The sequence below is a fragment of the Ursus americanus genome, chromosome 5, assembly GCF_024610735.1.
Source record: "Ursus americanus isolate L20-20 chromosome 5, mUrsAme1.1.p, whole genome shotgun sequence".
Classification (NCBI taxonomy): Eukaryota; Metazoa; Chordata; class Mammalia; order Carnivora; family Ursidae; genus Ursus; species Ursus americanus.
Window position 1 is genome coordinate 57473853 of NC_142131.1, and position 25145 is coordinate 57498997.

General features: G+C 54.1%; 1 long non-coding RNA gene across 1 annotated transcript in view; it reads right to left on the reverse strand.

The window, feature by feature from the left end:
- Window positions 1-25145, reverse strand: part of LOC148110122 (uncharacterized) — a 251291-nt gene that overhangs the window by 102423 nt on the left and 123723 nt on the right. Inside the window, exon 2 of the long non-coding RNA XR_015724564.1 lies at window positions 16842-17046. This is a non-coding gene — a long non-coding RNA (uncharacterized LOC148110122). The remainder of the gene's footprint in view (window positions 1-16841; window positions 17047-25145) is intronic.

Here is a 25145-nt window from a genome sequence, read left to right on the forward strand (position 1 = left end):
TCACATTTCTGGGATGCCAAGCCACATGCAGAGCGTCCTCACACATCTGTATGTGGGGAGGGGACAAGAGGGCAGAGGAGCTGCTGGATCCTGGAACCACAGGGCAGAAGTGAGAGCCTCTAAGTGGGGACCACAGTGCGACTGCGTCTCAGTGTCAGCCCCTACTTCCTGAGGGCCCACTGCCCAGAGCCTTGGGCCAGGGCTGTGTCCCCCCTCACCCATCTCAGCTGCAGGCCTGGACCCACGAGGCTCCCAACCATGGTGACCACAGCAGCCAGCGTGGACTCGCGGAGGCACGGGCCACGTATGTCACACACACCCCCACATTCAGCAAGGGGCCCTGCCTGACACCGGCAGCACCAGAATGTCCTATTTATCACTCCTGAATACATAAAAAGTCAAAGCAAATTTGGAAATCAAATACAAACAAAGCTACCAAGGAAATCAGATGATGTGCAATTTGCCGAAGTCAAATTGCCAAGAGTGGGTTTAATGATAGAAAGATGCTAGCTTGGGCCAGTTCTATTTCTGTCTTTTGGTTTCATTAATATGAACGCAGAGAGCGAATGTCTGCAAACAGCTGTGTGCAAACAAAGTGGCGTCGATGACTTCAAGGCCTTGTTCGCAAGGCTAACCAGCTTCGCACGAGCCACGGTGCTGCCCACGAGCCTGCAGCGCCCATGTTAACGAGGGACCGCGCGGTCACTTTGCGGCACTGTCCCGTCCCCTTGAAGCCACGTTAGCCTTATGGTGGTACTAAAATCTGCCCTAAATAAACTCTTAACCACTCATCCTCATTCCAGAAATTTCTTCCTCATTTATTTCCCAGTACAGTGAGTGTCAACAATCCCCAGCAAGTTGGCACATGTCAAGCTGGGATCCGTTTGCCGTGTGACTGTGACAGAGGCCCACGGGGGCCACGAACTCTGGCACGGCCCACTGGTGCATGCTTCGTCCCGCCCTCCCTTCCATCGAAACAGATGCAACCAAACTAAACTTCTTCTGTAAGGTGGACTGTGGCCATATTTGGCCTTCCCTTGGAGCAAACAGGAGCCATCGAATACACCAACACCATCACAAAGACATGCGAAGCATTTTTTAAATGATTCCGCAGTACTGGGTTACAAGGTGGATACCAAGAGGATATAGATAAGCTCATATGAGTTCTAAAGAACTTTCATCCAAATAGAAATGCACATGTTTGAGAATTAAGACACTGATCTCCTGGCCTATTCAAGGGCCTGGGTACATGTCGCCAACCACCTACCCCCTGCCTGGGGAGTGTGGCAGAGCACGGACACGCTGAATTCCAGCCCACGGACCAGGCATGATCGTCCCCGCTGAAAATGCAACTCTGGTGTCACCAGGGAACTGCTACGGTTGCCATGTCAGCAGTGCCCCCGTGGAACTTCGTATCAGCTCACTGGGTTTGCACGTTTCGAAATGGTTCCATAATTTTGGCATCTGCAAGGGCTGTTCAGGGATGAAGACATCATGGGTGCCAAAGGTTTAATTAAAAATTTATGAGAGAAAAACTTACCCTTGAGAACATTATGTCCACTCTCTCCAGTTTGGGTTTTGTTTCCCCTGGCAATATGGACAAGCACACCGGGACTCTGTTTTCCTGGGGATCTCAAGGTCCTGGGCCGCACCACTGGGGGGCTGCCTGCAAGGGGAGGCTTTCTGCAATGGGACCAGACCCTGGCACCCTGCCCAAATGCCCCTCCTGAATGGACACCCATCCCTGGGGCGGGTGCCAAGACCAGCCACCCCTGAGGTCAGACACCAGAGTCAGCTGGTCCACTCTGCCTGTACACAAGCCCCCAGCACAGCCACGGGTCGTGAAGGATCCTCCTAAGACCGAGCTTCCCTGGGGCCTCAGCCTCAAATAAAAACAAGCCTCTCTCTCATGCAGACCTTGCATCACCCCACAGTCTCTTCAGATGCTGAAGACATTCTTCAGGGCAGACACTGTCCGGGGAGGAGTATCCCTCCTCAGCCTGTCCTTCGGCATGCTAGAGGAAGCAGCTCTCACAGAATCTCTCAGAGGCACCATCAAGACAAGCACAGCTTGGACTGCTGTCCGGGGGGACCCGACGGCCAGCCCCTTACCCTCTCACACTCCCCACGTGCACACGCGTACACGCACATGCACACGCAGGGCCTCCACCCGGGGAAAGATAGCCTCCTGCCCAGACGGTCTCCAAGAGAAGGAGGGAGTGCCCTGTTTGCCGAGGGCATTGCTCTGTGTCCGTCATCTCTGCTCACTGCTCAGGGGTGAGGCTGAAGCCAGGACCCCATGGAGACAAAGGCCGGGCAACCCCACAAAGCGGGCGGCAGCACACAGGTCAGCCCAGCGTGTGGCGTCGGGGGGAAGCACAGGCCTGGGAACTGTTCATCAGCCAGTGGCAGCACCACCCACCCATCCAGGGAGGCGGCACCCCTTCCAGGGGCCCCCAAGACTTGGTTCCACCTCGTCTGACTTCGGGAAGGCTTCTGTCCTCATCCATGTTGCCAGGGCCCCCAGCATGCCCACAAGCAGGCCCTGATTTTCAGCTCGAGGACCCCAGAAAGGAGGCAGGAGTCCCTGGAGGAAGAGGGGCTGGTCCCTGTCCCCTACAAATCTAGCCCCGTTCTTGATGGCGGAGAACCCACGGCCTTCCCTGAAACATAGTCCTGTTAATTGGCTCCATTTTCCCCCCCATCTCGTTACTGAAAAGCCTTTCTCTGAGATAACTGCTTAACAGTTACAGCCATTACAAGGAAGGGGATTTCGGTGAGACGAGTGTAAGCAGCCAGGTCAAGCTACCCACTCGACGGCAAATCTTCCCCGCCTGCTCCCCAGGCAGAAGGCCGAGGGGGAGCCGCCCTGGGGCCCAGCCGCATGGGTGAGGGTGGGGAGTCTCCAGCTGTGACCCCCCGGTGACCTCAGCAGGTAGAAAGGACAGGCTGATTCCTGCCTCATCCAAGCCAGAGCCACGGTGAGAGGCAAAGGCGTCATCCAGTCCTCACGACAAGGCTAGGAAGGGTGGATCACTCCCCATTAGCAGATGAGCTAACTGAGGCTCAGAGCTGGGTCCCGGTTTACTTAATAATTTAATAACGTCACAGCTTATTAAGTCACTTGCCCAAGGAGCCAGTTAGCACGTGGCCGGCTGCTCTCAAGCCACTCTGTGATCCTGAGTCCAGCCCTCCTACAGCGGGGAAAGCGGCGCCTCCTCAGACCTTGACCAGCTAAGAGAGACCCACTGAGGCTGCCCCCCTCCGCGGCCACCGCCCTGAACCAGCCCTCTCCCTTGCCTGTGTTAGACCCTGCGCGGCCTCACCCTGGCCTGCCCCACCCTGGTGAGGTTCCTGCACACTTTGCCTCCGCTCCCTCCCCACCTTCCTGAAGCACATGTCTGGCATCATCACCTACCTGCTCCCAAACCTTCCATGGCTCCCTATTCTCACAGACTAGAGCCCAGGCAGGCCAATCGTTAAAGGCCTTCTGGGATGAGGAGGCAACCTCCCCAGGCATCTCTCATAAACATACACTATCTCCCACTCAGATGGGACCAGCCACTGAACTCCTTGCTTGGCCTGTCTCTAGGGGCAGGCCACAAGTTCAAGTGTGTGCAAACCAGGTCTGCTGCCCAGAGCAGCTGAGCGTGCCAAAGCTCTCAGGGAGCTCACCAGCCTGCAGAGGCCTGTGTCCGGATAGGGCAGCCTCAGAGCTGGGGGTGGTTTGGGAGGGGACAGGGCATATGCATAGCAGGTCAACGACCTGAGCAGAGGGCACTCCCCAAAGGACTTCGTAGACTGCCTGCTGCCTCCGTGGTGTTCCCACCATGTTGGCCTCCCTTGGCAGGTCCCCCAAGAGCCCGGCACTGCTCAGTCATCCCTCTCCCAGGACCACGCTGCCCTCTCGGTCTCGTACAAAGCCTCACAAGTATCACGGCTGCCACACAGCTCTTGCACAACTTGTCACTGCCTTCCGGTGTGTACTCAGGGTTATCTCCGGGGCCGCGCCCAGGGCAGGCGTCCACACATGCGTATCCCGCACTCGGCAGAACGGCAGCCTGGCGTCCCTGGGCTCTGGATGGGCCTCTGCTGACCTCCAAGGATTCTGGGGAACAATCACCCAGGCCCGGCTGAGGCGTCTTCAGGCAGCAGACCAGCCTCCCAGCAGGGCCGCCTTCCCCAGCGCACCCACGGTGCTTCCTGAAGCCAGCAAGGAACAGGCAGGCCCACCACGTGCTGGGGAGGGAATCACAGCCTCAGCAGCTGCTCTGCCACTGGTTCAGGGTGACTCTGGGGAAGTCCTTGCTCCTCTCAGGCCGCTGCGCCTTCACATGAGACGCAACGTGGGACTAGACTGGGATTGCCCAGCTTTGCTCCCAGAAGGCCTGTGGCCGCGCTGTGGCCTGGAAGTCTACCACAACTGAGCCTCCTGTCCCTGGTGCGTAACCCCAGCACGAGCTTCCCCTTCACAAGACAGAATTCCAGCCTCACCCTTTCTTCCCACTGAGATAAGGGCTTCCAAGGAGATACGGAATGGGAGATCTGGGCCAGAAATCCGTGGTCCCGCCAACCTAAGCAGGTCAGGGCAAGGTGAGCAAGGGGGGCCAGGCAACAATGAAAGCCAGCCAGTCAGTGTGTAGGTGCCTGGAGGGGCCAGCTCTGACCCCATGAATGAAGGAACCACATGGTAACAGGCCTCTCCTTCAGCCAGGTACCAGGCCTCCAGCAGATAGCTCTGGTGGGGTGGCAGATAGGGGCCTTGGAGTCAGGTGTGGAAGTTATTGAAACCTCGGGGGTCTAGGGCCCAGGCAGGTGGAGGCTAAGTTGGAAGGTTGCTGGGCATCAGATCTAGCCATCTGGTCCAAGAGCAAGATGGAGGGGGGTCACCCTGCCCACCAGGAGACTTCTCCTGCCCCTCATCCCTTCCCACAGATCAGTCAGGATCCAGTCAAGAAAGCAAAGCCCACAGCCGAGGCCCAGTAAGCCATCATGGTGACCTAGTCACAGAGCTGGAAGACAAGCAGGGGACTGTGAGGTAATGGGAAGATCAGCCTTAGCAAGAGAAAGCCCACACCAACCCTAGGGCTAGAGGAAAAGCAGGAGGAGATGCTTCCAGAGCCCAGAAATTAGAGCTATCCACTAGGAGCTAAAATCACATCAGGGCCTCCTCGGGCTGAGGGAGCCCAGACCGTGAGGAGACAGGCTGATGAGTGACATCAGAGCCACCGAGGAGACACTGCTGCTGGAGACCCAAGCCAGAGACTGGAGAAGAAGTACCCCTTCCTCTCCCCTCCTCCCGCACTCCAACTTCCTGCCACTGCCTCCCATGGACCAAACCTAACCAGAACACGTTGCTCTGGTTGGGAGGCCTGGGAATTGTAGTTTGTGGGGAGAGCCAAGCGGGGAATGGATCTGACACTAAGAGGCAGATGCCTGCCAGCCACATACAAACCCTCAGACACCGCCAAGGGACCCCTTCGCTTCCAGATGCTGCCCACACTTCAAAGTTTAGCTAAAACAACCCTCCCTCAGGAAGCCTTGACTGTGGGTTCTGGGCCAGCCATGCTCTGTCTGTCTGGCCACACTCCCCCGGCCTCGGTCCTCTGGCCCACATGGGGTCAGGGCAGGAGGCCCTCACGGAACTCTCCCCGGTCCCAAGGACGTCCCGGCAGCTCAGCAGGCCTCTGTCACGGCTGAGCACAAACTCTGATGTGCCCTTCTGCCCTGAATTCCCCAACTGGGTTTAGTTCCAAGACCAATCTTTTTTCCCAAATGAAAATTCCCAGGTCATTTCTTGGGGGAACGTATGTTGTTGTTGCTGCTACTGCGGTCAGATCGCTGGACCAGACTGTGCAGAAGGCCCGGCACTGCCCCTCCCGTGTGAAACGGCTTGCGGCCCAGCCTGACCTCGGAGGAGGAAAGGGAGATGGGGCGCGGAGGTCTCACTGCCTCCAGAAGCCTCCCACGGAGACGTGCATTTTTAGAGCAAAAGACCCATGAGGTTTCTGACAGAGGAAAAGACATTTGCTGCACCAAAGGCCTGGGATCTGGCCCTTCCCTTCTACGGACCCCACCCCACCCTGCCTGCTCCAGGCCCCGGCCCCTCCAGCTCCAGGGCTCAGCACTGGCCTCTGAGTTGGCCCCCTCCTTCAGCCTCTTTTCCCATTGCTAGACAACCCCAAGAGTTGCATTCTGATGAAGAGCCCTGACAGAGTCATCTCCCCTCTTACTGTCTCCTGGATAAACCCCAAACACCAGAGCCAGAGAGACGAGGCCACGGGAGTGCCACACCTAATGGCTCAGGAGAACTCAGTGCTCGTTGCCATCACACTGGTAACGTGAAGCTGGCCGAGGCGGAAACATTTACACCACGGACATCTGCAAACCCCTCACGTCAGGGTCTTTTTCTTTCTCCTTTCCTTTCACCATTTTTTTCCTAGGAGAGCTGGTTGTTAAACCCTTACCAGTACCCCACCAAGCCATCAGCAGCAGCATCGCAGCCTCATCCCCTGCCACCTCCCCTCTCCCACCCCTTCCCTCCAGCTGTTCCCCAAAGCCACCAGGTCCTTCCAAGCCTCCCTGCCATTGCTCACACTTCCCCCCACTGCTAGGGGAGCAAGCGGGGGCATGCTTCAGTCCTGAATTCAGATCCAGCTGTGTGACCTTGGCAAGTCCTCTCCCCTCCCTGTCCCATCGTCTATAAAAGGCAGAAAGTAGCACTGGGCCATCACGGGCATGAAATAAGAGCATAGGGCATGCTCCATGGATGTGCTCAGAAACAGTATCGCCCCCTTCTCTGCTGTCAGAAATTCACCGGTGCCTTAAAGTTCAACCTAAATCCCACCCCCTCGGTGAAGCCAGACCTGCAAACCCTGTAGGGCTTGCCTGTTCCCTTCCATCTGCCCGTTTCCGGTGACCACGGCTCTCTGACATAAGACCCCAGCTGGCAGCTGGGGAGGCGGGAGAAGGGATGATTTGCACACAGTTCCAGCGGGAAATAGGATCTCATGGCCACTCCAGCCAGGGCCTCTCCGTGCCCTCACCTCCAACTCAGGGAAATACATGCTCCCTCCCTTTCCAAGAGCCCCTTTCTCGAGATAAGGAAGCTCCCTCCATCCTGCCTCAAGGGTCCCTGACCACCAAGAGCAGGAAGCAGAAGCAGCTTCTGGGCACATGACTTCATGTGAACTCAGGATGAATCAGCCTTACGGAGCTAACCACCAACTGCCGGCCCATTGGCAAAGGTGAGGAAACTTCTAGAAGACAAACGGCCATCAGCACAGTCTAGATGCTGCCAGTTGGCTGGCTTATAGGAGCTCTGCCCTCTATGGCAAAGGCAATGTCACACTCCCTACTTGTCCCCTGCCAGGCCTGGCCAGGGCGCTGACCAAGTGGAGAGGCACTAATATCACTGAGCCTTCTCAGGAGGACAAGACCCAGAGCTCTGCTGTGCCAGGGTAGGTCAAGGCACCTTTCCTGTGAAGGGCTCAGTAGATCCCCAGGAACTGGTTATTAGACGCTATCATTCATCACTTACTAGTTGTGGCCTTAACTAAGTTACTCAGCCTTCATGGGCCTCAGTTTCCTCCTCTGTAGAGTGGAGGCAATAACAGAGCTCTATCTAAGTAGTTACAAGCAAACAAGCGCTTCAGGCAGTGTCCGGCACACAGTAAGTGCTTAATACGTGCTATTATTATTTATGGCTCCTGTTTTACAAAGGAAGAAAGTGAGCTTCCGAAGGGAATCTAGGTGGACATAATTTGGAATTTTTGTGCTGAGTCCCCAACAGAATCAAATCTCTAAAGGAAATCCTATAACTGAGCCTGAACCTGAAACTTCCACAAGAGAAGAGAGCACCATCTCCTGGGCCTCAAGCAAGGGCAGCAGAACAGAGGTCACTAATGGTGAGTGTTTAGAGCCCGGCGCTGTGCCTTCCATCAGGCATATCTTTGTAGCTGTAAAGGTCAGCAAGGCCGTGCCCAGACTCCACTTGTAAAGCAAATTGCAGAATCTGAGGTTCACAAGGGATTTTAATGACCATCCAGGTCCGCTCTACAGCTGGGCACAGATTCCCTCAAAACCCCAGGCCAGGACACTGCTTGAATACCTCCAGTGATGGGGAACTCACTACCTACAGAGACCACACATTCCCCTGCAGGTGGACCTGAAGGAAGGAGCAAGGAAAATAAACAAAGGGGCCAGTGGAGCCTGGGTGACGAGAGCCGGCTCTGCCAACTTCTCAGATGATCCTGCCGCAGGTCCAGCCTCCAACCTCTCAGCCACTGCCCCCTGCCTCAGAGGTCCCATTCTCCAGGGAATTGAAAGCACCTCTGAGAAGCCAGGTTTGCGTGGAAAGATATGAAAACAGGCCGAGCCACACACCAACGGGTTCCACACCGCTAGGCAACGGTAAAGAAAACAGGATGGCCCCGGGCCGGGCCCAGCAGCAGCTGCAGCAGCCAGGGAAATCAAAATGCCCAGATAATGAGCCAAATTCTTGCCAAGACACCAGCTAATGAAAGGAGCACAGGAAGGCCCATATCAAGGGCCCAAACTGTTTACACAAGTGTTAAAAATACATCTCAAAAGAAAGCAGGGAAGCCTGAGGAAAACCCTCGGCCGCACAGAAACTGATTTCTGAAAGCCACGTTAATTTGTTTTCCGAGAGGTGTTTGAAGTCTCTCGGTGTACCCCTTGGGCAGCTTTAATTCCTCCTCGTAATCCCCATTAAACCTGATGCTCACTAGCACAGCTTGCTTAGGGGATTATGATTTTTATCCTTAATGATACAGATACATATTTGGGTCCATGTGTGTCCCAAGGTTTCTATGTAAATTACAAAGGCACTGTCAGCCCCACGTCTCCAAAATGCCTCAAACAGCCTGGGCTTCATTAGAGCACTAAGAGGACTTAAAACGAAGTTTAAAGGGTCAGAAGAGTATAATTTTTAAAATTAATTTTCAAAGCCTTGTAACCTTACAGCCAGAGATGAATGGGCTCACGGGGAAGGGTGAGAAGCCAAGGATGAAGAGCTGAGCCTGGGGGGGGGGGGGGGAGAGGGCATGCGGATGGGGGGCACCTTCGCCAGAGCACGGCAGACGCGGCAGGACCCCCAGGCAACCACTTCCGCAGCCCCGGTGCTCAGCAGGGGAAACGGAAATGCAGAGCGGGCCTTGCCACCGCCGTCATCGCTGTCGCCAGCAGCGAGCTCCTCTTCCTGACCACCTACTATGCGCCAGCTGTTGCGCTCAACGCCTTGCACATTTTGGCTCATTAAAGTCAGCAGTCCGCTAAGGAGGACACTGTTACTATCCCCAGTTTCCAGAAGAGGAAACGGGCATGGAAAGGTCAAGTGACTTCCCCAAGGTCCCACCGAAGAAATGCTAGGTAGAAAAGAAGATCATATTAATAAAGACGATGATGATGGTATTTATTGAGTGCTAATAATATGCCAGGCACAGTTTACTTGCTTTAGCTCATTTCACCCGCACCAAACGCTGCTGAGGTAAAGCCTATGACCTGACTTTAATATGAGGAATCAGAGATCAGAGAGATTTCTAAAAGCTGCCTAGGGTCATACAACCAGTGAGGACCTTGAACCCAGGCGAGTGAGACTCCAGAACCCAAGCCCTCTGTCTCTTCTCTCTCCACGAACTACAGGCCTGCGCCCTAGCTGCAGAGGACTCCACAACAAGGGCATACAAGGTAGGACAAGGCAGCATCCTTCCCACGGGCCCTGGAGGCCTAGTGACCAGGGGTCTGTCTGGGTTCTGCACCTTCAGGGCCCCAGCAGCCCAGCTGGGGAGGGAGCTCTGTGGGCTGAGGTAATCCCAGCAGACTCCCTGGAGGAAGAACTAAGAGGCTGGGGGAGAATGGGCTGAGACATTGGAAGTCCATAGAAGGGGGAAAAGTGGGGTGCTTAAGCAGGAAAGGACAAGTATGCTCAGAGGCACATGGCAGGAGACACCAGGAGGGGGAGACAAGAAGGATGGGGAAAGAGGTCTGGTCTGGGGATAGACTTCTGGGGGTCAGAGAACCATAGGAATCCTTCCACCAAGTCCACTGTCTCTGCATTCCTTACAGTCAGGACCAGGCCTAAAGAAATTACCCTCACTCTTATTCAAGGCCCACTCCCGCCTTGTACACCACGTCCCACCTCCCGAACTCCGGCAGAGACATGGCTCCTGTCGGTGCCCCTCCACCTGGGACCATTAACTTCTCCCATCTGCATCACTCACATCAGCCTACAAATTTGCTGTAATGTCTCCCATGTCCAGAAAACCCTGCCTGGACCCCTACGTTTTTCTCAAGCTGCCACCCCATTTCTCTATTTCCTGGTTTGGCGAAACACCTAGAGAGTTATGTGGGCTCTGTGTGGACAAATGTGGCCCACCTTCGCCCACGGCACCCTGTCCTCTCTGCCCTGCCCAGGCAGGCTTCATCACCGCCTCCCCACCAGATTGGCCATTCTCCAAAGCCCTTCCTTCCTCCTGCCTTCCAGGATGCCATATGCTCCTGTCCATACCTTCCCAGGCAGCCCCACTGGCCGGTTCCCTCTGTACCTATGGGCTTCACAGTCTAAGAACTTACTCTCCAAACTCTTCTCTCCTCCCCTCTGCCCACCATCTCCTTCCGTTCTGTGGCTGTAAATTCCACTACCACACCAGTGACGCCAAGGGTCTATCTCCAGCCTACGCCCCTCACAGCTCCACACTCATGATAGCCTCCTTGACATCGTCACCTGTATGTCTGATAGGCCTCTCAAACTCAACAGGTCCCAAGCTGCACCCCTGATTGCCTCTCCCCCAGGCCTGCTCTTCCTCCTCTCCCCATCTCAGAAATGGCTGTGGGGCTGAGGGAAGAAGGGACGCTGGGAGTAATTCTTAGCTTGGGCAACTGTGTGGACGGAGTGCCAACCCATCAGAAAATCCTAGTGACTCCACCTCCAAAACACACAAGGATCCACCCACTTCTCTGTCCCCACTGTGCTCTGCAAGCCTACACTACCCCCATCTTGCGCCTACACTCCTCTACTAGCCTAGCTGAACTTCTGTCTTCACCTTTGCCCCCTCCAGTCCACTGTCCATTCTGTGGTCAAAGGGATCTTTTTGGAACACAAATCCAATCATGTCACCACTAGCACCACCCCAGCTTCCCATTATACTTGGAATTATATCCAAATTCTGAGACCTCGACCTGTATAGCCCCCTGTGGTCTACACTCGACCTCACCCATATCCTCCTTTACCACTCTCTTCTTGATTCCTAAATCCAGCTGCGCTGTCCAGTCTGCATCTTCAGCACACCAGGATCGTTCAACCCCAGGGCCTTTGCACCTATGGTTTTATCTGCCTGTAAGATTTTCCCCTGATTTTCTCACAGCTGAGTCCTTGTCATGCAGATCTCAGCTAACTGTCACCTCTTCGGGGACACTGTCCCCGATCACCCAGTTTAAATGAGTTCTCCTTCACATCACCCAAGTTTAATGTTCTACAGTGTACTTGTCACAGCTGACAACTTCCAGATTTATTTATCTATGTGTGTACTGTCTGTGTCCCTTGCCAGAATATGAGACCCAAGAGGCAGGGACTTCATCTGTCACGCTTACCGCTGTATCTCCAGCACAGACGTGATGCTCAGTCACCATGATGTGGATGACTGCTTCCTCCCATCTCCTCATCCCTCCTCCCACCCTACCCAACCTCCTCCAAGACCCTGGCCTTTCCCATGAGGCCCAATGTCCACATGGTGGCGATCAATGTCCTGATTATGTCAGAGCTTAGGGTTGGTGGAGAAGGGGAGTAGGGAGCACAGCCTAGGCGGACTCCCCAGTCCACCTCCCCAATACCCAAGCTGTCAAGGGCCAGGCCTGTGCTAGGCCTGGGGACCACCTGCCGAGCCAGCAGCTTTTTGCTCAGGAGTGCCAGCTCTGCCGTCACACGGGCAGGGCTCACACGTTATGGCCAAGGGGGCTTCACCTCTCGGAAGACATAGCTTCTGAAGACAGTAAAAAGATCAGTTGAGTGGGGCAGATGGGGAGGCTGGGATGAATAGCACAGAGGTTTTTTAGGGTGCTGAAAGTACTCTATATGATAGGATAATGGGGGATACATGTCATCATACACTCGTCCAAACCCATAGGATGTACAACACCGAGAGCGAACCCCGATGTCAGCTGTGGGCTTTGGGTGATAATGACATGTCAGTGCAGGTTCACCAATTGTGACAACCACTCTGCTTGGGGATGCTGATAATAGGGGAGATTAGGCCTGGGGGTGGGTAGGGTGGGACGTGGGCAATCTCTGTATCTTCCACTCGATTTTGACGTACATCTAAACTGCTCAGAAGGGGCACCTGGGCGGCTCAGTCAGTTAAGCGTCTGCCTCAACTCAGGTCATGATCCCAGAGTCCTAAGCTCCAGAGCCCTGCTTTGGGCTCCCCGCTCAGCGGGGAGTCTGCTTCTCTCTCTCCCTCTGCCTCTCCCCCATGCTTGTGTGTGCGCTCTTTCTCTATGTCCAATAAATAAATAAATAAATAAAATCTTCAAAAATAACTAAATAAAACTGCTCAGAAAACTAAAATCTATTAAAACAGAATAACCAAACGGCACCAAGCCTGGCCCCCAGGGTTCCCTTCTGATACACGTCTGGCAAAACATGCCTCTGCCTCTTCATGCCTGCCGTCTACCAGCAGGCTAGTCCCCGCCCTGAACGGTAAACTCACTGGGCCATCGTCAGGACAGTAAGCGACACTTCACACCTGCAGAGCGTGGGCTGTAATTACAGCCACACTGACGAGCCACTGGTGCACTCAGCCCCTCACTCCAGACAGACCGTTACGGACTGAGCCCTCCAGCCTGGTGACCTGACAGGGTGCACCTGCCACGGGAGAAAGTCCAGCTTGGAACGGTCCCCCAGGAGGGCACTGGCCCTCAGAGTCGCATCAGGATGCCTTGGCCTGAACGTCCTTTCCAGCAACCAGTGCCGTCAACGCCAGCACCACCCATCCCCAGTGCTTCCGGTGTGCAAAAACTCTGGCTCACACCACCCCACCAGCTTCTGAGCAGCCTGGTGAGGCATGCAGAGTGGGGACCGCGGGTCTTTTTTTTTTCACAGACGGGGACACTAAGACGCAAAGGCAGGCGGGACTCACCAAAGGCCACATAGAGAGTTACGTACAAGAAACCCAGAACTCCAAAGGCCTGGCTCTTAATTCCATGTTCTTTCAACCCCACTCTTCTGAGTGGGTTAAACAACAACATACTGTCATTACTATTCCTTATAAATCTCTATTAGTACCAACAAAACTGAAAACTTCCCACACCTGCCTAGGCCTTCACCAAGTGCCGTCTTTACAATCATTTTCAATTCCAATTTATTATCTGGGCTTCCTGGTAAGCCTATCAGGTTGGTATTGACCTGCCCATTTTACAGATTTTAAGCTGAGGCCCGGCAATGTCCCTGGCTCATTCAAGGTCACGTGGAACAAGGGCCATGACTCCCAGCCCGGCTGCTCCATGTTCTCCACCCAGCAGCCCCCAGAACTAAATGAAACTCCCACCCTGCCTTCCTTACCTGATGTTGGCATGGCCACTCTGTCCCCTCCAGACCTTCTCCTTGCTGAGTTCAGCCCACTGTCCTTAAGGTAACACAGTCCATGCCACTTGACCACGGGGCCTCTGGGAGTTCCCACAAAAGTACCTGAAAATACCTGCCAAACAGTGTGGCCATCAACACATCCAACCCTGCCCAGAGCAGAGCCAATGACGCCTCCCAGATGAGACACTGGGCACCACTGACCACCACACCAAGTCCTGAGAAGGAGCCAGATAGCACAAGCGAGGGGCTAACAGACAACATGTACAGACCCAGCCCAGAGTTCTGGGCAGACCTGGGCTCACCTCAGCGTTCTCTCTCCATCTGCCATCTGTCCACGGCAACCAACATCTCAACCTGCTCATTTCTGCAGAGGCCAGCGGGCCTGGAGGCTTCACCAAGCCCAAGCTTCACCCCATGCATTTCAGCCCAAGCACCACAGGCTTCTAACCCCCATTTCCAGGCTTGTCTGTGGTCATTGGTCAAGGGCAAGCACTCAGGAAACCCTCTCCTGTCTCTGGGAGATCCAGCGCAGAGGCCCAAGCCAGGAGTGCAATGTGGAGGCAATGGTCCACAGGGCCATGGTCCAGGAAGCTGTCCCTGGGCCAGCTGAGCCGGGCCGAACGGCACTGGGCACAGGCACTGGGAGGACTCAGCAAACCAGGGGCTGGTTCTCAGGGGAGGGCTTGAGCCGACGTTGGAGGAATGGGACAAGGCAGGGAGGGAAGAGTCCACGGATGTTTGGAAGGTACAAACACTCAGGAAGGGCAGAATTACCTTGCCCAGTAGCCAAGTGTTTTAAGACATCAGGTACATATTATGTGACCATAACTCACTTCCCATCTATGTGTGAAAGTCTAGCCAAGGTTGGAAGGCACGGCTGGACACTGGGTCTACTCTGGCGGCACAGAGTGGACACAGGGATGTCTGTCTGCCAACACCACCCTCAAAGGATTTCCCGGGATGAGGACAGTGAAGAAGAACCACATGGGCAGAGTCTATCACCCTCGATGCTGGGCTTCTAGAAAGTGCAAGAATAACTATTCAGTGCACCTCCCAATAGCGGGTTTCTCACCACAAAAGAATCTGCCAGCAGAGAAGCCACCACAACAAGCCTCCCAGAATCCCGGAGCTGCTCCTACGGATGGAAAAAGTGAGGCCCAGAGAGGGTCAGGGGCCTACCCTGGTCACACAGCACATGGCCAGAATAGGAGCCTGCCCCATTAGCAAGGCCTTTGCACTTCTTAGTTCTCCCTAGGTTCCCTCCCAAGCTGCTCAGTCCGTTATGTAACAGCGGACAAGTGGCCCTTGAGTGTCTGTGATATAAGCCCTTTGCTTCACCAACGGGGCTTTCCTGTGAAGGGTCCTCACTCCCCTACACACGGTCTCTCCAGGGCCGGCAGCGCAGAGCAGTGCGCACACCCAGAGAAAGGAGAGAAAAATGGGTATAAAGTTACATAATAACGTCTGATTCACACACAAAGGAAAGGAGAGTTCTCTTCACCATGGAGACCCACTGGGAAAAGTCAAGGCACGATGACCAAAGGTTTGATGGGTCTTTCAAAGCTTTGTTTGGTCGAAATGTTTGCTCTTATTTTAAAAACTTCTTTGTCGCAGATAAAATTGTTCTCTAATTTGGTCATACATTTGGATTTCATTATTTTCAGAATGTATTCCAGACATCTAAAATTAAACAGATGTCATCAACCCCGTTTAGGCCTAAAACACTTGTAACCAAACAGTGACTTCAACTCCAATGCAATACTGACTTGGAACACTGTGTTTTAGTCATTAAAAGTTTTAAAACTCTGCTCCATTTTTCTCATATCCTATAATGAGATCTCTTCCCCCCCCCCTTCTTGAAATACGGCAATTCTTCAAGGGTCAGTGGAAAGTCAAACCGGAGAGTAAAGCAAATTTAAATATGAAAAATGGAAGAGCAAAGTATGAAATCCTTTATCCACTGAAGCCCTCACCGAGAAACGGCACCTCGGCTTCAGCACAAACGGGGGGAGATGGGAAAGGAGAGATATAGAAACAGTGTGAGTGCAGGAAGGGGATTTGGCTTCTAAAGCCTGAATTGTTTTATCGTTTCTTTTCTGACAGGGATTAGATTAGCGAGAATCCTCCAAGCCTGCTCGAGGCGTCCTGGGGACAGTTAAGAAAAGACAATTCTTTCTCTCCTCCGATCCTCATCTCTGAGCTCGCCCCCAAATGAATTTGTTAAATAACCAGGTCAGAGCGAAGTGCCTGTTTGAGATGCCCAGATTCACAAGCAGGGGCACGTGGCCCCTGGGACAGGCCTGAGGAGTGGGGGAGGGGAATCGGGCTCTGGGGTGTGGAGGTCACAGTTGGGGTCTGACCCTCTTGGCCACATAATGTCTTCCTTACATCAGTTTCTTAAGCAAATTGGAAAGAATAGAAGAGAGACGGGGATCAGAGGTACAGACACCAGAGAGGACCTGTGCCTCTCCCACGGGACGTCCGACCGCTGGGGTCTGCATAGGGAGACAGATGCCCCCCACAACCAGGCCTCTGCCGAGACCAGCCCCCCGCCCTACAGAGCTGGGTGTCTCAGCCGGGCCTGCTGCCTCGGGAGCCCAAACCAAATGCCACACTACGCAGTTAGCTCCCCACTCCTGCTCTCAGCTCGGCCCCCCGTGGCAGGCCCTTCTTTCCCGAGCCACCCAACACTGGAGGGAGGGAGGGAAGGAGAGCCCAGCGCCACTTCAGCTCCTGGACGTGCACAGGGAGGCAGCAGGCTCTTCCCATTTCCCTTCCCACCAAATAACTCTTCGTCCCCACTACTCTGCCTGGAGCACCTCTGCGTGGAAAAGCTCCTCCAAAGACAGGAGACCAGCTTGCTTCTAAAGGATGACCCCTCATAAAGCACAGAGCCCCCAGATACTTGTTCCAGAGAGAGTGCTCAAGCCCCAGGCCCAGGAAGGGACGTGGTCATGGCCACAGACCTGCTTTCGTGGGGCTGGTGGGATTCTTTTTGGGGCCTGCTGTGTTCACCCCCGGAGGGGAGGCAGGCAGACAGGCAAAGGAATACAAACACAGTGACCTCTCACGAGGACAAAGTCAAGGACCGCCTAGGAGGGGCACAGGAAAGAAAGCTGATGCCTTTGGAACACACGAGTGGCCCATTCTGGCCCAGAGTTGGACCTGCTCAGTGCATTCCTGACAGGAAAATCCACCCAAACCTTTCTACAGCCAGCTGTCAGTTCACAGATGCACTCACCTCCCAAGTCTCGGGTGAGTCAGCCTCCCTGGGCCTTGCTTCTCTTGTCCACACCTCCCAGATGATTTGTGAGGATTTAGTCTCCATGAGGGACCGACAGCTTCACCTCTGTACTGGACCTGGAGAGCTCCGTCCCGGCTGGCTATCCCACGGCTCTGCTGAGGAGGACTGCATTCTTGGAGTCCATCAGTGACATCTGCCTTTGCTGTGGGAGGACAGACAGAGACAGCATTTAGTTCTCCTACGTGCCAATCCAGAATCAACCCATCTTGCTTCACAGATATGGAAACTGAGGCCCAGGGAAGGCAGGTGAACCTACACGAGGAGGTTACACATTAGGACAGAAGATCAAGCGCTGAAAAAATCATCACACCAGAAGATTAGAATTTGCTAACTGGTGTATTTCAATCCTCAGGGTTCCCTGGATGTGAATACCACTCTCAAGAGAACCCCAGATACCTGTAAGGGATGTACTGGGCAGGAGAGGATGGAGCTCAGAAGGTGAAGTCACGCTCCAGCTTACACGGAGAGCCAGTGACAAAACCAGAATGAAGACCCAGGCCAACCTTCCCATGAACCCACCTGCCCATCGAGCTGGCATTTACCCATCCATACGGACAGCCCGGAGCTACAGAGGGCATTACAGTTCTGACACGGGGCCTGGGGGTGGTGGCGGAAGGTGCACAGAGCGTTAGCTCTGACAATGTGCTTGTGGGAAACACCAAATGCCCTTTCCATCACTTCTGAGACGTGGAGATAGAGCCCGCTGACTGAGAAGACACCATCACTGCCCTGACCTTACTCCTACAAGGACTGCCTGGCCAGCTGATGCCACTCATTTCTCTAATAGATGGCCAACAAAGTTCTTCCCGTACGTACAATAAACGGAAGTCACAGAAGGGACAAATAAGCTGGTAATTATTCGCTTTTCCAAAGGACTGTTTTTTCTCTAGCACAGGGTTCCTGTAAACAAGAGCCCTTCTACCAGCATGTGAGTATAATCCCATTCCCAGAGACTGTCCGTGGCTGGCACACCAGCCACGCAGAAACACGAAGTTACTGTAGGTCAGGATTTGACACCTGCCCTGCATAAAGCACCAGATGAACGGCTCGTGTCTGGTCAAAACCCCAAACCCACCCCAAAGACGACCTGGGACCATGACCACAGAAAGGATGCCAAGGAAATTAGGCATGGGCTCCAAGACAATCCACAAAGGGGAGACGGGGAAAGCTCTGGTCCTTGTCGAAACTCAGATATAAACATTCATTCCACAGGCAAGGATGGGGTACCTACTGCATGCCAGACGTCACGCTAGGCACTGTGCGAAACAGGCAGCAGAGCCAACAAGAATTCCTGCTCTCCTAGAGCTTACAGTGCAGGGGGATTATCAAGACAGCTGTCAATCAAATAGCCACGCTCATGGATGCCTAACTGTAAACTCAGCTAGGGACTCAGAAGGAAAGCAACTCTGGTCTAGGAGAGCTTTTCATAAAGGCACGGGGGGCTAGCCTGAGGGTCTTGGAGGGCTTGGCCAGAAGTAACCACTGAGTTGACATCCAGAGTGACAGTTAACCAGGCAGACTCATGTAGAGCAGAAAGTAGCCCAGGAAGAGGTGAGACCATGTGTCAGGGCCTCGGGGGAGGAAAGAACAGGGTATGCTTTGAGGAAAGGGGACAAGGTAGCCGAAGTGGCTGGGAAGCAGAGAGCTAGAGGCCGCACAATCATGAGATAAGGGCTCAAAGGTCACACAAAGGAGTCGATCTTTATACAAAGGACAATGGATGTCACTGGAAGCTTCCTCAGGAGAGTGCAAGGGTCAGTCCGTGTTTCACAGAGCTGGCTTGAGGTGCTGCACAGAGAACGGACGGGGAGGGCACAGTCAAGGGGACGGGCGGCCAGCATGCTGCTGCACCTGTGCAGGTGAGGGACAAAGGCAAGCACGCTGGCTGGCAGCTGCGAAGACGGCAGAAGTGCGCGGATGCAGTCAAGGGCTGTAGGACTTCAAACCAGCGAGACTCAGGGCTGGATCCCCCCAGGCGGCTAGAGAGTGTGTGCACCAGAGGCGCCTCCCAGATGTCCGGCTGCGTGAATGGATGGACAGAGATATACTCCCTGAGACAGGGGGCCCTGGAGGAAGTGCAAGGTGGGTGTGCTGGGGTAGCAGGGTCAGAGGGCATCTTGGATCCCAATGACATGGCCACATGGAGACTGGAGCACGCAGCTGAGTGCACAGGTCCCAAGAGAGGTGAGCACGAACAGCAGCGTGGCCCCTTCCAAGGGCTGGGAAAGGACAAGTCCCGGGATGTTACAGTTCTCTCCTCAGCCCCTCTCACTTCCTCCTCCTTATACACTGATTTCACAGGGAGATTGCAACATAGAGCCGCTTGCCACGGAAGTCAGACATCTTGCATGAGCAAAATCTCAGTCTTTTTCCCCTAAGGAAACAGCAAGAGAAAATAAGCCTCGAATCTGGTGAGGGGGATTAAGTATAGACGCACAGGAGGACTTCCTGGCTCTGAGGGTTTGATGCTGGAATGCATTAGTAAGCAGGAGTCTGGGCTCTCCCTCCCCTGAGGTCTCTGAGATTGGGGTGGATTGCTGTCTTGTGGGGATGCCTGGAAGGCAGGCCTGCCAAGAAGCAAGGATTGGACCTGATCAACCGCTAAAGCTCCCTGGGCCCAGGTGACTAAGCCCCAGTCACAGGAACCCTACATACCCGGTAACAATTGCTCCATTCACCGAGTACTCCCCCTGAACCAGCATAGTGCTCAGGGGCTCCACCAGCACCCCTCATCTCACTCTCACAACAACGCCCCTCGGGGAGTGGTAGCTCCGTGTGAAAGAGAGGCTCAGAGAGGTTAGGTAACCTGCCTGAAATCACACGGGGAGAGGGGTACTCTGCTGGGATTTGAAACGCTGACCAACACCAAAGCCCACACTTCCTTCTCCCTCACCTTCCACCCCAACCCTGCTCTCTTTTTTTTTCTTGAAATACAGTTGACATACAATATTGTATCCATTTCAGATGAATCACAGCATAGCGATTTGACATTTATACACATTACTCAGTGCTCAGCACGTAAGTACAGTTATCATCCGTCACTACACAAAATTAATACAATATTACTGACTATATTCCCTATGCTGTACTTTGCATCCCCATGATTTATTTATAACTATAAGTCTGTACCCCCTGGTTGCCTTCACCTATTTCGCCCACTGGCCCCCACCCTCCACCCCTCTGTGGTGCCCTTAATTCTATCAGAGAACAGCTGGTATTAAAGTGTTCTTGGAAATGTTACTGACATGGACCCCAGGCAGGGTAGAGTATGTGCAACAGCATTTCAGTACCAATTATAGTATAAATATACACGTTGTAGCGAATATAGTAGACAACTGTACCCACAGAAGGAAAATTTGCTGCTCTTTCCCAGAAGGAAAAAAAAAATGGGAGAAAAACATAAGAAACAGAGCCGTGTAGAAACAGACAAAAGGTAACGCATTGTATCTACTTCGAAGGGTACAAATTTTAATGTTTGTCAAAGCACTGTAGCCATTTGCCCCCAACGTTATGGGAGGGTTGCTAGTACTCCCATCCTCATAAGAAGAGAAATTTATACTAATTCGTAAGAATTTACATATGTTCTTGGTCTATCGTACGATACACATGTAATCTCCCTGTTTGTCTTTATATTTTAGGTTCCTTTCTAGAAATTCAGCATTAGTAACCTAGTTTACAGAGTTCTTTACAACCACAATTTAAAGCAAAAGTCAAAGGATCGAAGAGGTGTCTGCAGGATTTTACTTTCTGCTCTCCACAGCTGACAATGTTACCCTGTCTGGTGAGCGACAGGAGGGGAACCCTCCAAGGGGAAGCAGCTCGGTCCTGGGCTCTGGGGCTCACCCAGAGTGGTAGCTGGTGAGTGTGAGCCCTCCCGGAGGGCCAGAGTTCATGTGGCCTCTGCCTTGGCCAACACCTGCTGCCCGGCGTCCAGGGCCCTCGAGCCAGCTGGCGCCTCTGGACTTTGGCTTCCGGAGGCCCCAAGCCTCAGGGGCAGCACGGCACCCAAACAAGGAGCCACACAGGAACCCAGCCGCACCCTTCCAGGGATCACGCTCCCTCAAGAGGGAGCTCCACACTTATTCTAGGCCTTTCCCTGACCCAGTTCCCTGTCATACAGGGCGTCCACCTTGAGTCTCCAAAAAAGCAACTAGCCAAAGCGAGCCCATGCCACCCAAAGTCTGCTCACAGGCCCTCTAGTGCGGGGCAGGGAAACGGAACTGGCACTCCCTGCAAGAGCTCAGAGCCAATGGCATGGCTTTGAAACGCACTTTTGTGCCCTTCACCTTCCACTGTGGGAAAAGGGCACCCAGAAAAAAACTGAGAAGCATGTGGCCATGTCCACAAATAGAGGCAGCGGGTCCGGCTTAGGGGCACCCTGGCACTGCACCCCGTCCTCCCCTCTGTATCACCCCTGAGACTGCAGGTGGCTGCCGTAACAGGCGACAGGACCGTCTCAGTCAGCAGCCGGGACCAGCTTTGCTGGAGCAGCTGTCTGTGGAGGGACTTTAGACCTGACAGTCAGAGAGGTCTGTGGGCTGTGAGTTTGGGGCCCCCAGAAAGAGGCTCGCCCAGGCCAGGCCTGGGAAAGGGGTCACTCCGGCTTCTCTGTGAACCAAGCATCCATTCCTTCCTTGAAACAGGGCCTCTGAAGCCCCCGTTGGACTCTGCAGCCTTTTTGCTCCCCCTCCCCACCTCCCCGAGTTGCCCAGCTACGCCAACAAAGGCATGTGTGGGGGAAGAAGGGCGCTCGTATTTAATAACCCTCAAATCTGGCTCCCCGTGCGGCTACTGTTAGGTAGATTTAAGCAGCAATTACAGAGGTACCACCTTCCTCCTCAGCAACAATCTAGGCCCTTAATCCAGCTAAGACCCAGAGAGTTTGGGGTTGAGCTCCCAGAGATGAAGGTACCAGCTTAAGCGGGGCCTGCTCTGGGCTACAGGAGCTGGAATGCAGACAAGCGTTCTCCAAAATTCACCCCTTCTTGCCAGCAAGAAAATAAAGGGGTGGGGGGTGCAGGGCAGGCAAAGAAGGGACTCCCTGGCTGAAGTCCCCTGATAACTTGCCTTCCCGAGAATTCACATGGAAAGCTGGCACACATGTTTGGGTTAAGACTTGAGAAAGAAAGCCAACAGGCCCCACAGAAGCCCCAAGCGTGGGCTGAGACTAGGGAAGGGACTGGCTCCTCCTGGAACACTGCAGCCCTGGCCCCTTATCTAACAGGAGACAATCCTAAAGCCTCAGCTCCATACTCAAGCTGCCTACCATCTGGCCAGAGGAGAAGATAAGTTTCCACGGGGGAAACATCACTTGGAAGATAGGACTGGATTGTAGGAAGAAGCTTAACACTCTGCCTCAAGCATGCCGTTTGCATTTCCACGCCCTGAACCTTTGCTCCTGCTAGTTCCCTGCCAGGCCTCCCCTGCCTCCTCTCCACTGTCCAGCTCCCTCCTGGGGAGGCCCAGCTTTAAGGTTCCCACGGCTTCCCCAGAGCTCAGTCCCCCGTGACAGCACCCATGCTGTCTGTACAGGTTTGTGGGGCTCACAGCACAATTTGTCTTCAGGGGCACCAGAAGAGGCAGAGAAACTGGAAGGCTGTGACTTCTCTCTGCTAGCCTGGGCTGCCTCCATCAGACCAACTTCCACTTTATTTTTATTTTATTTTATTTTATTTTATTTTTTTATGTTTATTTGACAGAGAGAGAGACAGCCAGCAAGAGAGGGAACACAAGCAGGGGGAGTGGGAGAGGAAGAAGCAGGCTCCCAGCACAGCAGGGAGCCTGATGCGGGGCTCGATCCCAGGACCCTGGGATCACGCCCTGAGCTGAAGGCAGATGCTTAACGACTGAGCCACCTAGGCACCCCCCAACCTCCACTTTAAAAAGGAAGCCCTTGGGGCGCCTAGGTGGCTCAGTCTGTCAAACGTCAAGTGTCTGCCTTTGGCTCAGGTCCTGATCCTGGGGTCCTGGGATGGAGCACTACCCCCCTAACCCCCCATGGCTGGATCCCTGCTCAGCGGGGAGTCTGCTTCTCCCTCTCCCTCTGCCTCCCCATGCATGCCACCCCCCTCTCAAATAAATAACTAAAATCTTTAAAAAGGAAATCTTTAAAAAGGACCTTTAAAAAGGTCCCACTGTGCCAAGGTCAGAGGAGGGAGTGAGCTCCTGTGACCTGGAAGCCATCTGGCCTGGGCTGGGAGCCCCCTTGCTGTACTCACTGCAGGACATGGGGCGGGGGCTACGTGAATGAGTCTGCAGCCACTCCGGGCCCTGCAGGGCAACTAGGGGCTGATGGGTCAGCACCTGCCCAGCTCCCCAGGCTTTTGAGCCTGGATTTCCTCATCCGAGTTTCCTGAGTAGTATTTGGTTCTGCTTTATCACAAAACAGTAACGAAAACCATTTGGTGTCAACTGTCATCTTGGATAAAGGTCTGATTGTGTCCTAAAGAGGTGCAGGGACCCAAGGCAGCCTTGCATGAGTCCCTCACCCCTGCCGGACAAGCACCATGTCGGGGCTACGCACACACCTTCACCCAGAATCCAAGAACATGGCTTTGCAAAGCACGGATCTGGATCTGAATTCCAGCTGCACCACACAGAGTTGTGTGACCCTGGGCAAGTTACTTCACCCTCCCATCCTTAATATCCTTATCAGCAGAGTGGCAATTATGATCATACCAAGTTTAGGGGGTTGTCGCGATGACGGAGTTAAATGAGCTCCATGCAGTCATTCTCAAAGTGCGGACCTGGGACCCGCAGCCTCAAGCACCACCTGGGAACATGTGAGAAACGCACATTCTCAGGCCCCATCCCAGACCTACTGAATGGGCTCCTCCGGAGGTGGGGCTCAGAGATCTGTGTCTGCACACGCCCTCAAGGGCTTGCGATCCACACACGAGGTTGAGAATCACCCACCGACACAGGGAGGGTGTTTAAGAACGAGCACCTGGAGAGCAAACAGTAGTCAGGAATGACTGTCCGGCTCTCTCCCTCCTCCCCTAATGGACCCAAAGTTCAGGGAAGTGAAGCCACTTCTCCAAAGTCAAACAGTGAGAAGCCAGGCACCACGGCTCCGGAGGCCACAGCCTTCCCACGACGCCCTAGTGTCTCCCACGGAAAGCGCACACCCCGCGGCAAAGGGAAGACCGATGGTGTTCTCCATGGGGCTAACCAGAGGCTAGCATGTTCAGAGCTGTAAACGCTTCCCACGGACTTGAAGGAAAGCAAAGAGACTAAAGAAAGAAATGATCCCTCCAAAACTAGGAGGATGCAGAGCCTCTCAGGCCAGAGAGGACTCCGTTCCCCAGGAATTAAGGACACGGGTTACACAAACCAAAGGCTCTCCGGGACACGGCTGTGGGCCACGTGGAACAGCCAGCCACGTTCACAGGACCACAGGTTGATATGCAAGCTGTGCACACAAAGGCATCCATTTCTTTAAGTACTTTTCAAACAGGAAATCGAAAATGTCATTATCAGCTCGGCAAGAATCTCAGTGACGTTCTCTCCAGGACTCTACTACTCTAGCCACACGGAGGCTAAGGGACAGGTGCCCGGTGCGTTACAGCTCTACTATGGACTCTGGGAAACCAACTGAGGGCTTCAGAGGGGAGGGGGGTGGGGGACTGGGATAGGCCGGTGATGGGTATCAAGGAAGGCACGTATTGCATGGAGCACTGGGTGTTATATGCAAACAATGAATCATGGAACGCTACATCAAAAACTAAGAATGTACTATATGGTGACTAACATAACATAACAAAAAATTTGAGGAGGAGGAGGAGGGGGAGGGGGAGGGGGAGGAGGTGGTGGGGGAGGAGGTGGTGGGGGTGGTGGTGGTGGCGGCGGCGGCGGCGGCGGCGGCGGCGGCAGCAGTAGTAGTAGTAGTAGTAGTAGTAGTAGTAGTGCTGCTTTGTCTCCCGCCTCTGCAGGCCGGGCTGAGGCTTCTGTACTTTCCGTGCCTTCGTGCAGACCTCCCCCTCCTCCCGAGCACAGGGTCCCCATGGCTTCCGCTCCATGGGGTCTGGCTGTACCACGCACCTACACCAGCCACATCTGCAGCAGGAACCCACGTGAGCCCAAGGCTCAGGCTGACAGGTGGAAGGAGTGCTGCTCTCTGGGAAAGCATTCCACAGAGAATCCACGGAAGCCATGGCCACTACTGGCTGCTCTGCTTCCAGGTCTCACCATGTTACCCGAAAGCAAAGAGCCCTGTGCCTTCCTCCAAGGCTTCCAGGAGAT